Source organism: Petaurus breviceps, unplaced genomic scaffold, assembly GCF_028583685.1.
Source record: "Petaurus breviceps papuanus isolate PSGF00001 unplaced genomic scaffold, PetGlider_PUasm1.0 186, whole genome shotgun sequence".
In the NCBI taxonomy this organism is placed as follows: domain Eukaryota; kingdom Metazoa; phylum Chordata; class Mammalia; order Diprotodontia; family Petauridae; genus Petaurus; species Petaurus breviceps.
Genome location: NW_027185798.1, coordinates 56,592,702 through 56,608,486, shown reverse-complemented (window position 1 = coordinate 56,608,486; position 15,785 = coordinate 56,592,702). Strand labels below are relative to the sequence as shown.

Genomic DNA, 15,785 nt, shown 5'->3' with positions numbered 1-15,785 from the left:
GAGAGAGAGAGAGAGAGAGAGAGAGAGAGAGAGAGAGAGAGAGAGAGCACTTTTTTTCCTTGAAGAAGAGAAAGACAGATGCTTTTGGAGGTGAGGAAATTGCAGTTGCTTATATTCCAAGGAATAAAAAGTTAGAGGTTCAAGTGAGATATCTTTCAGTAATAATAAGATAAAGAAGAGGAGAATAGTACCTAATTGAAGTACTGATTCAGTTGTTGTTTTTTTTAATGACTAATTCTGCAACAGTGAGGCTTAGTGTCTTCCTTCTAGGATAGGTATCTAAGAAATAACAAGAAACATGGCATGAAAATGCATACAATCTACTCTTCCTGATTCACATGGATTCAAATTTCACTACCAAAAGAAATATAGCAAGTATTTTTAAAAATTGCAAAGCTCTGAGTGAAAAAGTGAAGACACCAATGCTATTTTTTTTTGCACTACTTCCCACTAAAGTTGAAGAATATTGTAGATAAACTATGTTTAGGAAGTGAGAAGTTGGTTAAGATGGTATCTGAAAAAAGGATTTTTAAATTCTGGGTAAGATATTAAAATATGAAAATGACAGATCAGGGATGGACCACTAAAAGCTTAGTAAAAACTATTAAGAATATATTTGCAGGGGGCAGAACCAAGATGAGCAGAATAAAGAAAATCAAGGTCTCCCAACATTCTCTTCCAAAAAAACATTAAGATAAAACCTCAAATTGCATTCTGGAGTGACAGAATCAACAGATGGTTAGACTGACACATTCTTCCAGTCCGAGATAATATAGGAGGTCAGAAAGAAAGATTTATGACATGGGGGAGGAGATTGACTCAGAACCCAAAGGGAAGAAACCAGTGGTATGACTAGGTGTTGGAGACAGAAGTAGCATCAGCTTCAGGAGTTCCTGTCAGAGACAGTAAAGGAACATAATCAACTGGTCAGAAAGAGATGATAGGGTACCCCTGTTCTAGCACTGGATATAGAATCCAAGGTTTTGCAATTCTATTGCCTATATCCATTTCTGGGTTATATAGTTCAAGGACACAGAGAAGCACTTAGGTCAAAAGAGAGAGGATGCAGGGAGGGGTAACTGTTTGGTGATTCTATTTACTATACACACTTCTGGGCCAACATTCAAGGTCAGGGAAGAACACTTTATGGCAAGAAGAAGTGGAAGGGAAGAAGGGAGCCAAGATGGTGAATAAAAAATCTATCAGCTGAACTCTCCCAAATTTCCTTCCAAACAACTCTACAATAATGATTCAAATCAAATCCTAATGGGGCAGAACGAACAAAACATCAGAAGAAACCATTTTTTCAGCCAAAGACAAGTTAGGGGATCTACAGGAAATATCTGTCTCACCGGAGTGGTGTGGTATTTAAAAAGGTTTGAGAGATATAATTTCTGAGCAATTTAATACTTTTATAAAGAATACTAGAATTTTAACAAAACTATGGTCATTTGTTTGTCACTCTCTTAGATCAAATATAATCATAGTACACAGCTGATGGTCTATATGCCCTTTGAAGAATAGGTGTTCTTGAGGATGGCAATTATTGGTTAACAATTAATAAGAGAATGAATTTTACAGAGAAGGACTGAACCTGAACTTTGATTATGTCATGTACTTTTTAAGTTACCCCTAGCCTTTGGCTATCTATTCAAATAACTTATCTGCACTGAAACCTGAGTGGAACACAATTACTGCCGCACCTGTCTGGATAGACAGGTTAACTCAACTGTCAGAGACTGAGATTTTGAAATGAGGAAAAAAGAAAAAGGATGAAATCTGAATTTTCCCAAATCATTGGTTATTAATAATCATTTCTCAGTGGTGATCAGACGTGGAGTGTATCACACTAGTCACCAAGGCACCTGTAGCAGGCCTTGCAGATGGCTCCATTAGCTCTCTTCTTGGAGGAAGGCTATTATTAGTTTTCAATATACATATTAGTAACTTGGTTGTAGCAAAACAAATAACATCTTATACTTAGTAAATTCACTGCAAAAAATTTTCGTCTAGTGATACTCTTTAAGATCCTCAGGCTGTTCTCTCAATCTTCTAGTGTTTATTAACAATTTATCTAACCAAATCTTTTGTATTTAACAACTCATCATAATCAATTGCCACCTTTAAACATTTGATAAACTTGATGCATTTTCATAACCTTTGAGTAAAAAAAAAAATTTTAGAACCACTTCCAATTATCATTACTTTTCCCCTATAATCTCTTTTATTTTACCAATCTTTTACTTACCATTTCTTATTTACTTTGACTTACCAAGCATCTTTTTTTCTTGAATTTTGTTTAGTTATTCTGCTTAATCCACTTGGAATTCTTACTCTATTACTCTAAATCCACTGGCCTTTTCGTAGTCCTCATTCTTCTTGATGGATCTGCAGCCTCTGACATTATCGGTTGCTTTGTTCTCCTTGATATTATTCTTGGTACGTTTTTAGATCATGACTCTCTCCTGGTTCTCCTGCTTATTAGATTGCTCCTTCTGAGTCTCCTTTGCTGGATGCTTAACCAAGTAATAACCTCTAACTCTTGGTGTCTCATGGGGTTCTGTTCTGGGACTCTTTCTCCTTCTAAACTACTTCATCTGTCAATCTCCTCAATGCTCATAGATTTAATTAACATCATTTTGTTGATGATTCTCAGATTCACAAATTCTGCCCTTAATTTCATGAGATCTTTCAAACTTGCATCTACAAATACCTTTCAGATAATTCAAGTTATATGCCAAATGACATCTTAAACTCAACTCATCCAAAACTGAATTTGGCTTTCCCCCATAAAATTTTCCTCCCTTCAAATCCCTCAGGCTCACAATTTAGGTATCATCCTTGACACCTCACTTTCTCTCATCTGCCACATCCAAGGCTTTTTGATTCAATTCCTGTAACACTTCCTCCTTCTTTCTCCTGATACTGCCACACTTCTTGTGTAGGCCTTCATCACCTTACTCTTGGATTATTGCAATAGTCTGTTAATTAATCTGCCTGTTTCAAATATCTCCTAGTTCTAACCCATCCCTCATTCAGCTACCAAAGAGATTTGCCTAAAATGTAGATCTGACCATGTAACCCTCTATTCAAAAATTCCAATAACTTCCTGTCACTGATAGGATAAAATATAAAATCCTCTGATTGGCATCCCAAACTCTTCATGACCTAGTAGTCCATATTCAATTGAGACAATTAATTCTTGATCCATCATTTTATATTTGATTTTACTCTATAAGTGACTATTTTGTAATGATATTCTGTATTCTATGTAATGAACCTAAAGTCTCATCTTGTGTCTGAAGAAGCTCACATGTGCAAAAGTCCAGTTCTCTCTCTCTCTCTCTCTCTCTCTCTCTCTCTCTCTCTCTCTCTCTCTCTCTCTCTCTCTCTCTCTCTCCGAATTTAGATAGCAAAGGCTTAAGGTTTCCCATAATCATTGTTAGTTAAAGGACAACTCTGTTCTAAATACTGTAAAAACATTAGCTCAGAATTTACCACATGGTTTGTATCTTTGAAAAGCTGGACCTATTAGACTAATGTCTAATCTTAAAAAAAAGATGGTCTTATCCAAGACCCCTGGTGCCAGTTCATATATATGCCGGAGGCCTTATCAGTGACCTCAGGATATGGCTGGGATACATAAATTCACAAAGCATTCCTTAGAGACAGAGAGAGGTGGTCTTCATCCCATATGAGAGCTAAACCCATTTTCTTTGATGTAAACAATAATTATCCTTCACCTTTGTGGTTCTGGTAGATCATATGATTTTTGTTCTATGTTTATTAAAATAAGTTACATCTTCAATTCAGGGTCTTTTGTTCAGTCCCATTTGACCCATCCTTTATTAATTGGTTTGGTTTCCTATTAATAAATTATATTTCTTGGAGAATTGCCTCAGTTTACATTTTTGTTAAATTTAACACATGACAGTACCTTTCCAGGCTTTTTATACCTTAATCTATGACATGTATTCTTTCATTTAGTGATACTGGTCACCTTGATGTTCAATGAACAAAATAATCCATCTTTTGTCTCTAGACATCTCTCTGTCTATCCCCTATACCTGACATGCTCTCCTTCTTGATCTCTAACTCCTGGATTCCTTAGTCTCCTTCAAGTCTCAAATAAAACCCCACCTTCTACAAGATGTCTTTTCCAATCTCTCTTAATTTCATTGCCTTTCCTCTGTTGTTTATTTGCTACTTTTCCTGTATGCACCTTGTTTGTACTCAATTGTTCACTTGCTCCATTAGATTTTGAGTTTCTTGAGGGAAGTAACTGCCTTTTTTCTCTTTTCTTTCTCCAGTGCTTAGCATAGTTCCCAGGCACAGACTAGGCAGTTAATAAATGTTTATTGACTGATTAGACTGAGTCCCTCTCAGGAAGACCTGAACTCAAATTGTTCCCCAATCTTTTACCATCTGTGTGCCTCTGAAACTCTCACCCTAAGTTTCCTCATCTGTAAAACGAGGACCATAAAAGAACTTTCTTCACAAGATTATTTTGATGATCAAATCAAATAACATTTGAAAAATGCTCTGGAAAAAGTCCTATATAAATGCTAGCTATTATTATCCCCCTCCAACTTATTCAAATATCTTCAAATTTCTCCTTTCTAATTTCAATCTCTGGATACAAAGTTCCTCAGCTCACTTTCACCATGTCCTTATCCTATTTTATCCTATATAAGCTCAATTCCTTCTCCTTCTCTTTCTCCTTCCTATGTCACAATACCACATAATTCCAGCTCACATGGGGCTGGGCTGGGTTCACAGAGAACTGCTCTGGCCATTTCCTGCTGGCCTGCTGGGCTCTCTTCAGCAGGAAGTTAGCTTCTCTCTGTGACTTCTGTAGCTCCAAAGTTTGTTTAGAGCCATTTTTTACATGAATTGGAGGAGGTAGAAGTGGGAGCCACATGGAAGTCCTGTTTCTACTGCATCATCTTGGCTCCACCCAAAGAGAACTTTCTTGACAGCAGTGTGAAATTAGTAATGAAGAAGCTAAAATTTATTGAAGTGTCCTTGAAGATAGTATTTCAAATATGGTGTTTTTTGATGTAAGAAAAAAAAACAAGCCCACTAATTGGTCATCCCTTGATGAAGGAGCAATCTAATGCCTGAGAAATGTGATGTGCCATTCAGCTAGTCTCCAGCTTTGTTGTTTAGGTTGGCTGAGGCTCTTTCCTGGGATTCTTCAAAACAATTAGACTCTCCTCATTGTTTCTTTGAGGCAGTCTTTTTTTTTTCATTTAAAGCAGTTGGGGTTAAGTAACTTGCTCAAGGTTACACAGCCAGTTATTTCTGGGTGTGGTGCTAAGTATCAGAGGCCGGATTCGATTCCAGCTCATCTTGACTCTGGGGCTGGTGTTCTCACTCACTATGCCACCTGGCCACCCCTAAGGCAGTTTTCTTAATCCCTGTTGTAGGGGACACAGTGGATAGAATATGGGGCTTGGAATCTGGAGGACTCATCTTCTTGAATTCAAATCCAACGCCCCACAATACTAGCTGTGTGACCCTGAGCAAGTCACCTAACGCTCTTCACCTCAGTTTCTCATCTCTAAAATGAGCTGGAGAAGGAAATGGCAAACCACTCCAGTATCTTTGCCAAGAAAACCTCAGAATAGGGTTGCAAAGAGTCAGACACACCTGAAATGACTGAAAAACAAGAAAAAGTTGCTGGTTGTAGCAGTGGCCACCCAGTCTCCTGCTGAGGTCCCTGTGTACTTGCTCTCTTTTTCTGGTCTTGTCATCCTCTAACCTCTATAAGAATTATCCTATTCCCTAAGGGGAAACCTCAAGTTGGCCTTTATAGATTTATTTATAGATGCTTTACTCATTTTATATTTTTAATGAAATTTTTCTTTTTGTTACTTCTTGCTGGATTTTATTATTGCTATGTAGAAGTGCTACTGATGTGCATGGCAGGTGAGGGAATATTAAGTAAAAAGATTCTTACAATTTCTTGTTTTCCAATTCATTTAATTTTTATAATAGATGCTTCACATGTTCCAATTTTTCTGTCTTTTAACATTACCATTATAGTTCTCTCATTATCTTTGTGTTGATGGATGCCTAAAGAAACATGAGAATAACTTGACATTTTGCATTATAGGATGTCAGCATTCTCTTTTATGATCCAGCCATTTCAGAAAGATGTACCATATGGTAAAATATTGCAGTAAGTGAAATATTATATTTTGGTTCTATGTATAGCCACAGACTGCCAGAATAAAAAGCATTATTGCTAAAATGAAATATATTCTAGGTAAAACAATATGCACTATCCTATATATATATTTGTAATTTTGCTTCAAGAATAGCAAAAGTACTATCGTTATCATTCCTGCAAACACATTTCCTGGTACGAGGACACCTGACAATTTCTAGGAGACATTTTTTTTTCTGGGAAATTTTAATACTGAGTAAATTATGCTATCTTTTGTATTGAATTAAATGTATCAGAATGCTGATTCTTCATGATCAGACTATCTCTTTTCTCTTTTATGTCAATAAAATAAAGATCAGAGCTCCTTGTTCAGTGCTCTGTTACTTCATGGGAACATTTTCTTAAGATGTCATCTTTTATTAAAGGCAACAGAGTATGGAAGTATGAACTGTGATGTTCTTCATTTTCCTGATGGTTCATCTCTAAGTTTGTCTTTCTGCCATTATGTACAATTAGCCAAATGCTAATTAGTATAATAAATCAGCTAACTCCATCATTTAATACTTTTCAATATGCAATTTTATGTTGTGTTCATAAGAATATATGTAGGCTATACATATGCCTTGATCAAACACTAATCTTTAATATGAAACATATTTGCCTCTTTTCAATTTCTTCCTATTCATGCTGGTTCCATCCTCCTGAAAGTCTAAGTCTTCATCCACATGAATGCCCTGTAAAGACTTGACGAGAGTATAATTCAGCCTCTCCCCTATATTGAATTTTCTTTGATCCAGCTGAACAATGCCAAGATTCTTCAACTGATATTTATATAAATGTACACATGACTTTTCATCAAACTGGCTGTTGTATTCTGGACATATTTCAGCATATCAATGCCATTTCTAAACTATGATGCCCAGAAAGAAACTCAATGCCTCAGATTTGACCTGACAAGGGAAGGGGATAGTCAGCCACTCCTTAGTCCAGTCTTCCTTGATCTTCAAAACCACAGGTATCTTTATGTAGACTGAGTTTGCATTAGAATTTGTCTCTGGCTGTCAATTCACAATACTTACTCATATTGATCTATATCCCATTAAACCCTTTAAATCTTATAGTTTTTTAGAACTACCAGTTAACTATACATCACTTATCAAGTTTATATTTTGTTTGCAAATGTAAGACTTTACATTAATCTCTGTTCCATCACATCTTATTAATTTCAGGCCAATACTATAATAGATAGCATGAGTGGGAACTTGTGGCCTTGAGGCCATATATGGCTCTTGAAGTCCTCAAGTGCAACCCTTTGACTAAATTCAAACTTCACAAAAGTTTAATATATAATGAAATAAAAGGATTTGAACTGTGAAATTTGGACTCAGTCAAAGGGCCATGCTTGAAGACATAGGGGGCACTTGTGGCTTCAAGGCCACAGGTTCCTCAACCTTGAATTAATATTCTTGCAGATCTTGATTGTGTTATCTAATGTTAGCTCTTAGCATCACATCATCTCCAAATTTGATGGGCATTACATCTCTGCCTTTATCTGAATTATTGACTAAAAATGATAAATGTCACAAAACTAAACACAGTGCCATGGAAAACTCAACTAAAGACTTCAAGTTGGCATTGAATGAACAACTACTTTTTTGAAATGACATTCAATCAGTTCCAAATTCACACTGTATTATTATCTATTCTTTATCTCACCAACTGAACTCAGAAAGTTATTTTTTTCTGCCTTATTGTGATAAGGAGGTGACTTTGGGTTCTCAAAGGTTATACCAATAGTGTTTAAGCTCTAATAGGTTCTACAGTACTGGAAATGCTTCAGCCTCTGTCTATCAATAGTCTCTGTCTTATTTTTAAAGATAATTTTAAGTAAAGAAAGATTTATCACATGAATTTTTTAAAGTCTTTTCATTCTGTGTGGACCTCCTATGGAGTAATGGTATCAAAGTAATGGAAAAGGGGATAGACAGTAGTAAGAATGAATTATAAGATCATCTAAAACATTAACTTAGATGTCAGTACCATACATATCAATATGCTCAACTAAAGATACAGAAAGGGATAGATAGGCTGCTAAATAAACTAAATTATATTATTCTTTTTTTTTTTAAAGCAACTGGGGTTAAGTAACTTGCTCAAGGTTACACTGCCAGTTATTTTGTGTGGGTGCCAAATATCTGAGGCCGGAACTGATCCCAGATCTCCCAATGCTGGGGGCAGTGCTCTTACTGTGCCACCTGGCCACCCCCTAAATTATATCATTCTGGGGCGGCCAGGTAGCACAGTGAGTAAGAGCACCGGCTCCAGTGTTGAGAAGACCTGGAGATCGAATCCGGGCTCAGACACTTAGCACCCACCCAGAAACACCTGGCTGTGTAACCTTGAGCAAGTTACTTAACCCCAATTGCTTAGAGGCGGCCAGGTGGCTCAGCGAGTAAGAGCATTGGCTCCAGTGTCGGGATGACCTGGGGATCGAATCTGGGCTCAGATACTCAGCACCACACCCAGAAATAACTGGACGTGTAACCTTGAGCAAGTTACTTAACCCCAATTGCTTAGAGGCGGCCAGGTGGCTCAGCAAGTAAGAGCATTGGCTCCAGTGTCAGGATGACCTGGGGATCGAATCTGGGCTCAGATACTCAGCACCACACCCAGAAATAACTGGCCGTGTAACCTTGAGCAAGTTACTTAACCCCTATTGCTTTAAAAACAATATATATCATTCTTAAAATTTTTAGTATAAATTAAACTAGAAGATAAACATTATAGAAAGTTTACATACATTCTCCTTAGAGAAACAAATAATTGAATTTGCTTAAATGCCATTTCATGGCCATTTGACCATCTTGTATTCTCATGCCTAGGATAAAAATTTGCAAAAATGTCTTCATGAAAATAACTATAGCTTAGATATATAATTTATACAAGAAAAGTGTAGTAAAGTAATTCCACAAAGAACTCACTAAAACTTTCTAATTTAGATCAACACATACTTTGATATTCGCTGACTTCATTGCAAAGGTGAGCATAGGGGAATATGATAAAAAAAGTATGTTGACAAACATGGTTTAATAGAAAACAATGAGAGATCTCAAAGTTTAGGCCATTGCACAGATCTTTAGTCTATATTTTTGAAAAAATTTCTAAAGAAAACAATGGATATTAGCCATTGGATATGCCTGCAAAGAACATTATAAAATTAAATTAGTTATATTTTAACATATAAAATTGGTTGCAGCCTATACGTATATGCATTCAGTAAGGTAATACTATGTGTAAAGTGATTTCCTCAGGACTAGGCATGCACACACACACACACACACACACACACACACTCCAAGCTAGAGACCCTTATGCCTCTTTTCTTATCTATACAAAAACTTCATGAAACAATTTTTATACACATCAAAGACATCCCCTATGACTGTATTATTGGGAGACAGGTTGTTCTTTAATGGAAATATTTTCTCTCTATATAGTCGCACATTAAAATAGAAAACTCGACTTTGATTTAGGAAGACACAAGTTGATGTAATAGTTAAAAACATGGGACTGAGCAGTCCACTTTATATCTCAGGACCTTGGTTTCCTCATTTGTAAGAGGAGGATGCTAGACTTCATAATTCCTAATATTCCTTCCAACTACAGGCCAAGGTTCTTGATTCTTTCATTATGCAATTGACTAACGATGTAGAAAATTTAAGATCTAAGCATGTTTATTATTTATCAAACATAAACAAGTAATTTTCCTGGTTCAGCTTACTTCAATTTTCATTAGTTCATGAGACTTCCCATGCTTCTCTGTATTCATTATATTCATTGTTCTATGAGCATAGTAATATATGACTACATTCATGAACTCTTGTTTAGCCAATCTCTTATTAAGAGATATCCACGTTGTTTCCAATTCTTTGTTACTATGAATGTGCTGCTATATTTTTCTATATATCTGATCTTGCTTTTAATCATTGACCTCCTTGGAATATATGCCTAGCAGTTCATTTTTCTCAATCAAATGGTATTAACATTTTATTCGTCTCCTTAGTGTACTTCCAAACTGCTTTCTAGAATTGCTGGGCCTTTATAATGTTTCTATGTATTTTTTAATTTATTCATATATCACCCTCTCTTATTCTCCCACTCTCACTTACAATGCCTGGCTTGGACACTGAGAAGGCTAATTACTATTCTTGGTACTGAAAGGGTAACCTTGAAGTTACTCTGTTTCTCTGCTTCTCTTCCGAGTTCCCACTGATATAACCTTCATTAGCCATCCAGATATAACTTTATTAAAGGATTGATGCTTTTGTAAATCCCATGGTCAGAATTTTTAGTAGCAAGCACCCTATCATACCCAGGATGGCTGCTAGCACAGGTTCTTAGATATGCTTTTCTAAAGGAAAGGAACTCAAAATGGGTTAACAATCTTACTTTAATCAATCAAACATATATCATTTACTTTGTTCAGGGGGAAAAGTCGGCACCCTGATCTTCAGAGAATACAAACAGAAGTTACAACAGAAAATAACACAGTTCAGCAGACAGGGCTTCCAGCTGTACGACCATTACATCCATACCTAGTTAGTGACCAGAGAGGGAAGCACCAACATCTGGGTTTTCAAAGCTCAATCAAATCAAAAATGTTCAAAGAGGGGGCTCAATGCCTTCCCAGAGTCTGGATAAATCGCACAACTCTTCCCAAAGTGAAAAGTGAGCCCCAAAGCAAAACCTCACGTACATATAGCCTTCTCCTGGGTCAGATAATGTCACAACCCTCTTGACCCATTGCCCAATCATAAAGTAGAAATGCGTTGGCATTCTTGAAAAACAAGCCTCCTGCTACAGGCTCCATGTGACCGCATTCAGCCTATTAGGGGGCAGAGTATATTTTCAAATCAGGGAAGGTTCTCAGATTCACTTAAGCCTATTAAGGGACCAAGGGGCAGGGAAGATCTTCAGATTCCCATTACAGCATTTTTCTCTACTCTGAGAGGTCATGCCCTCTGAAGAAGCCTTTGTTCTTGGCAACTATACCTCTAAATCTCTCTGTAGCCACAACCACCTCAATTGGATAGTAGCATGATCATGGACACTGCTAAATCTATCATTCAGTTCTGACTTCCATTGTGACTTCTGAAGGTACTTATGGATTTCTGTACTTCACCCTTCTATAATTGGATCACACAGCAATCACGTACCAAAGATAATGGGGGAAAAACTGAACAGAGACACAGAGAGAGATATGACTTTGTGGTTATAGTTGCTATTGCTAAATGGGAGATAAAGGAGCCCATAAGTATACATTTTCTGTTTCCAATAGAATATAAACTTTCTGAAGAAAGGGACAGTTCTATTGTCTTTGTCCCTAGAACATACTTCCTGACTTATAGTGGAGTCTTAATAGGTGCTTGTTGAATGAAGAAACATAAATATCAGAGTAGCATTAAATAACTTCTAAGTGCTCTTTAATTTTCAAGAATATTATTATTTCTTTATATCTGATACATTGAACAAAATGCAAATGGAATTGTAACACATTTATAAAATGCCTGTATTGATATTCCAGTTTTAGTCTTATAAAATTTCTTTTAAATTTATTTTTATTCTGACTTTAGCAAACACCAGTAAAATGAGGACTTCAAGCTATAAAATAGAACAGAAAATGAGGATTATACATGAAACCACAAATCTCTGTTATGTTGAGTTTACTTTTCTTTTTGAGTTTAAGATAAATTAAAAATATAACTTTCAATGTTGTCCTACTTATTTGTGACTTATTTTAACCTTGCTTCTGTTTTCTTCCATGGATTAAAAAATTTTTCAATGACCTTCTTTTATTTCATTTCTCTTTTTTGTTGGAAGCCCTATTTTTACACCTCCCCTTTCTCTCAACTCCCTCTGGTAGACTGAAAAAAAATGAACAAATATGCATAATTCAGCAAAACAAATTCCCATACTTTTTTGTTGTATGAAAATTTAAGTCTCTAGACCGACTTGGGGAGTTGGGAGAATGTCCAGGGTCAGAATTGTATGAGCCTCCGGCTGAGCTGTTGCTCCCCTGAAATGCTGCAGGATCTGTCCGTGGGCTGCGATGGCAGAGCAGTCAGACCAGAAGGTGAAGTACCACACACTGGAAGAGATCCAGAAGCACAACAACAGCAAGAGCACCTGGCTCATCCTGCACTACAAAGTCTACGATCTGACCAAATTCCTGGAGGAGCATCCTGGTGGAGAAGAAGTTCTGAGAGAGCAAGCTGGAGGTGATGCAACTGAAAACTTTGAGGATGTTGGGCATTCCACAGATGCCTGAGAATTATCCAAGACGTATATCATTGGGGAACTTCATCCAGATGACAGACACAAAAGAAAGAAACCTTCAGATACTCTCATTACTACTCTTGATAATAATAGCAGTTGGTGGACCAGTTGGGTGATCCCAGCAATCTATGCACTTGTGGCCTTGATGTATCGATCTACATGTCATAGTACTAATCACATTTTTTAAAAAGCCAATAAAAGAAGAGACTGACTTAAACCAGGATATAAAGAAGCCAGTTGTCACTGTCCACTTTGCCTGACAGAAACCAACTTCATTTGCAAAGAGAACTTTAAAGTGTCCATTTCCTACCCCTTCACCTCCTGACATCCAAAAAGTGAATTATCCTCCTGAACACTTTTCTATAGGGTGTGCCTTTTCATTCAAATTATTTTTAAAGTTTAGTTTCTCTTTTTGATGCTCTATCACTACTTTATTCTTTACATAACAAAAAACAGCTGCTATAATTATTGTATAATCTTTACAGTTTTCTGCATCTATTTGTGTGTTTGCATAAAATCATTCTTTGATACTCAGAAGCTTTTAAAATAAGCCCTTCAGCAGACTATTTAGATCCAAGCAGTCAATGTTGATTCTTGACTCTAAGGAGGTTTTTGGCTTCTGTCTACTATGACATTATCTCTAATACAATTACCCATTGTGGCACTTTTTTCGTCGGTTTCCTTTTCAGGATGTCAAGAAGCACAATGGTCATAATTTGAATGCTTCTAATAACTGTTTTGGTATAGATAGTAATGGTAAGAAGGGAAAATGTCCAGAAAAAACTGACATTGATCAAGGAACATATTGTATCTATCCATAAAATGAGACCTATCCCTCCTTCCCCAGTTCTCAGCCTGGAATTAACGCTCTGGTTCCTGGAGTGGGAGTGGGGAGGAATCTTTTTGGAAGACAAAAACTTTGTTGGCACTCACTCCTTTTAGGAGGGCCACTGTTTCTCAAATTTCTATTAAGAAGGACTGAAAGGCATCCTTTGTGATGTTTAGATAGTTTTTTTTTTTTAAGGAACTCACTGCAAGCTAATTAATGACAAATTATGTTCATACATGTGTGTCCATTTTTCCCCTCATGGAAAAACCCTTTCGACTTCTTCCATTATGTCTATAGCCTTTATTCTCTGGCCTTCCTCTTGGAAAGTTTAGTTGTTTGATGACATGGTGGGGGAGTGAATGTTTAAAATGTAAACTGTCATAATGAATGTGATCATGCATTTTCAAACTCTTGATATATTAATCAAGCAGCATGTACATGAAAAACCACTAATACACATTAAAAAGGCTGATTTTTTTCCTCTAAAAATTCTGTTGATATCAATTGTATAACCATTATGTTTACCATTCTGCCACTGTCAATTCAAACATACGCATACACTCACAGTGCATAATCAGGGCCTAAGGTTAAGGAGAAAGGCCCACTGTTTTATCTGTAACCGAAAAGGACATTTAGGATGAAAGTGGGTAGGGAGAAGTGGGATATGGTGAACTATGGTGCCAAAAATACAAAATTACCTTGCAGAAAAATTTTTTGTTCAACTTCTGAATAAACATGAGCCTGGAAGAAAAAAAAAAGAAAATTTAAGTCTCATTCTGCAATTTCCTTCCATAATCTCTCTGTCATTGGGTGAACACCACACTTTATCATTAGTTCTTCTAAACTGTGGGTGAGTTTTCATTGACCAGAGTTTTTAATTCTTTCAAACCTTAAATTCATTTTTTCAACAAGCATTTATTAAACACCTACTATGTGTCAAACATCATAAAGCACGGGGGATAAAAGTACAAAAAACAACCCATCCACAAGGAGCTCAACTTCCATTGGGGGGTGGGGGTGACAATAAGAACACAGATGGGTAATGATAAAACATATTCAAAGTAAATGCAAACTTATTCATTGGGGAGCTAGCAACTTGGGAAATGAGGGTCAATTTCATTGCACTTAACCTGAATTTTCTTTTTCCTTTTTTTTTAAATTAAACACAAAAAGAAGCAACATGTACCTTCACACAGCAGGAGAGAAAACAAAATTTCCATGTGAAACTTTGAATCTCTATTTCATATTCCTTGATTAAGGGGAAAAAAAGTACATAACAAATTCTATTCATTACTTTCAAAGTTGTTCTGCTCCTTTCTCAATCTTTTTGTCTTTTCTTTGGCCTCTATGGTGTGTGTGGGAGCACTTTTTAAAGCTGCTTCCACCTTAGATGTCTACTTGATCCACCTAGCTCTTACCTATCACTCCAAGAAGCTGTAGCATGTACAGTGGCCACAACCTAGTAAACTATTTTGGCAGGCAGGCTGAACCAGGTTGAGGGTAACCAAGGATTTTCAAACCCTTTGGTGAGTTAGGGGAGTATCTGACCCACACATGTGAATATTCCACCTGGTGGAATAGGTAGATTAGAACAATTGTTCCAAAGGTCATGAAGGTAACTGAGGCAAGTGCTGTGGAGCACTTAGATACCAGTGTGTCTTACATTTTGAGCCATCACCTGCCATATTGACTCTGTCCTGTCATTACTGTGATGGCTCTGGAATAGAGAGTGAAATTAATGACTTCATGTGACTCTGTCTCACTTAAATCCAATTTAGACATTAATCAAGACCACCCATTTTACCATTTTTACCCATCTCAAAGTCCTGTGGTGATAGGCAAGTGATGAAGCAGTGGGTGTGGATACACTGGGAGCTGTAGTCAAAACCCAGGACATAGGCAGCCTAAGCCAAAGCATCATCTTCTCACTGGAAGCATCAGTGGGATTCAGCAGCACCCTGGGTGTCTGAGCTGTCTTTTGAGCATTGCACCGCTCACCTCCTGTTGTGAGGAAGAGGCTAGAGAAGGTGCCCTAAAATTTGTTTGCTCACCCGATGCTGACTTGATTACCATGGCAGGTGAGCAACTTGCTCTGTGATAAACACACACACACAAATATATAAAAATTTTTTCAAATATTATTTCACTCACCATTGGTACATGGTATATGCACACACACACACACACACACACACACATATAGACCGTGCAAAATCTAGTAGCCCTGAAAGACAAATAGCTCTTGTGAGAGATTTCAAAAGGTATCGCATCCAAATAGCAGCCCTAAGTGAAACAAGTCTGATAAAGGAAGGCCAGGTTACTGAAATTGGAGCTGGATACACATTTTTCTGGAGTGGTTGCAATAAAAAGGAGATGTAGCTGGTGTAGGGGTTGCAATCAAAATTAATCTAGTCAACAAGTTTGCATGCCTACCAAAAGGAGTGAATA

At 36.9% G+C, this 15,785-nt stretch overlaps 1 long non-coding RNA gene and 1 pseudogene across 2 annotated transcripts in view; both read left to right on the top strand.

Moving 5' to 3' along the window:
- LOC138162938 (uncharacterized) overlaps positions 1-15,785 on the top strand; it is a 1,121,756-nt gene that overhangs the window by 58,895 nt on the left and 1,047,076 nt on the right. The gene's annotated exons all lie outside the window — the stretch shown is intronic.
- Positions 12,262-14,100, top strand: LOC138162936 (cytochrome b5-like; annotated as a pseudogene).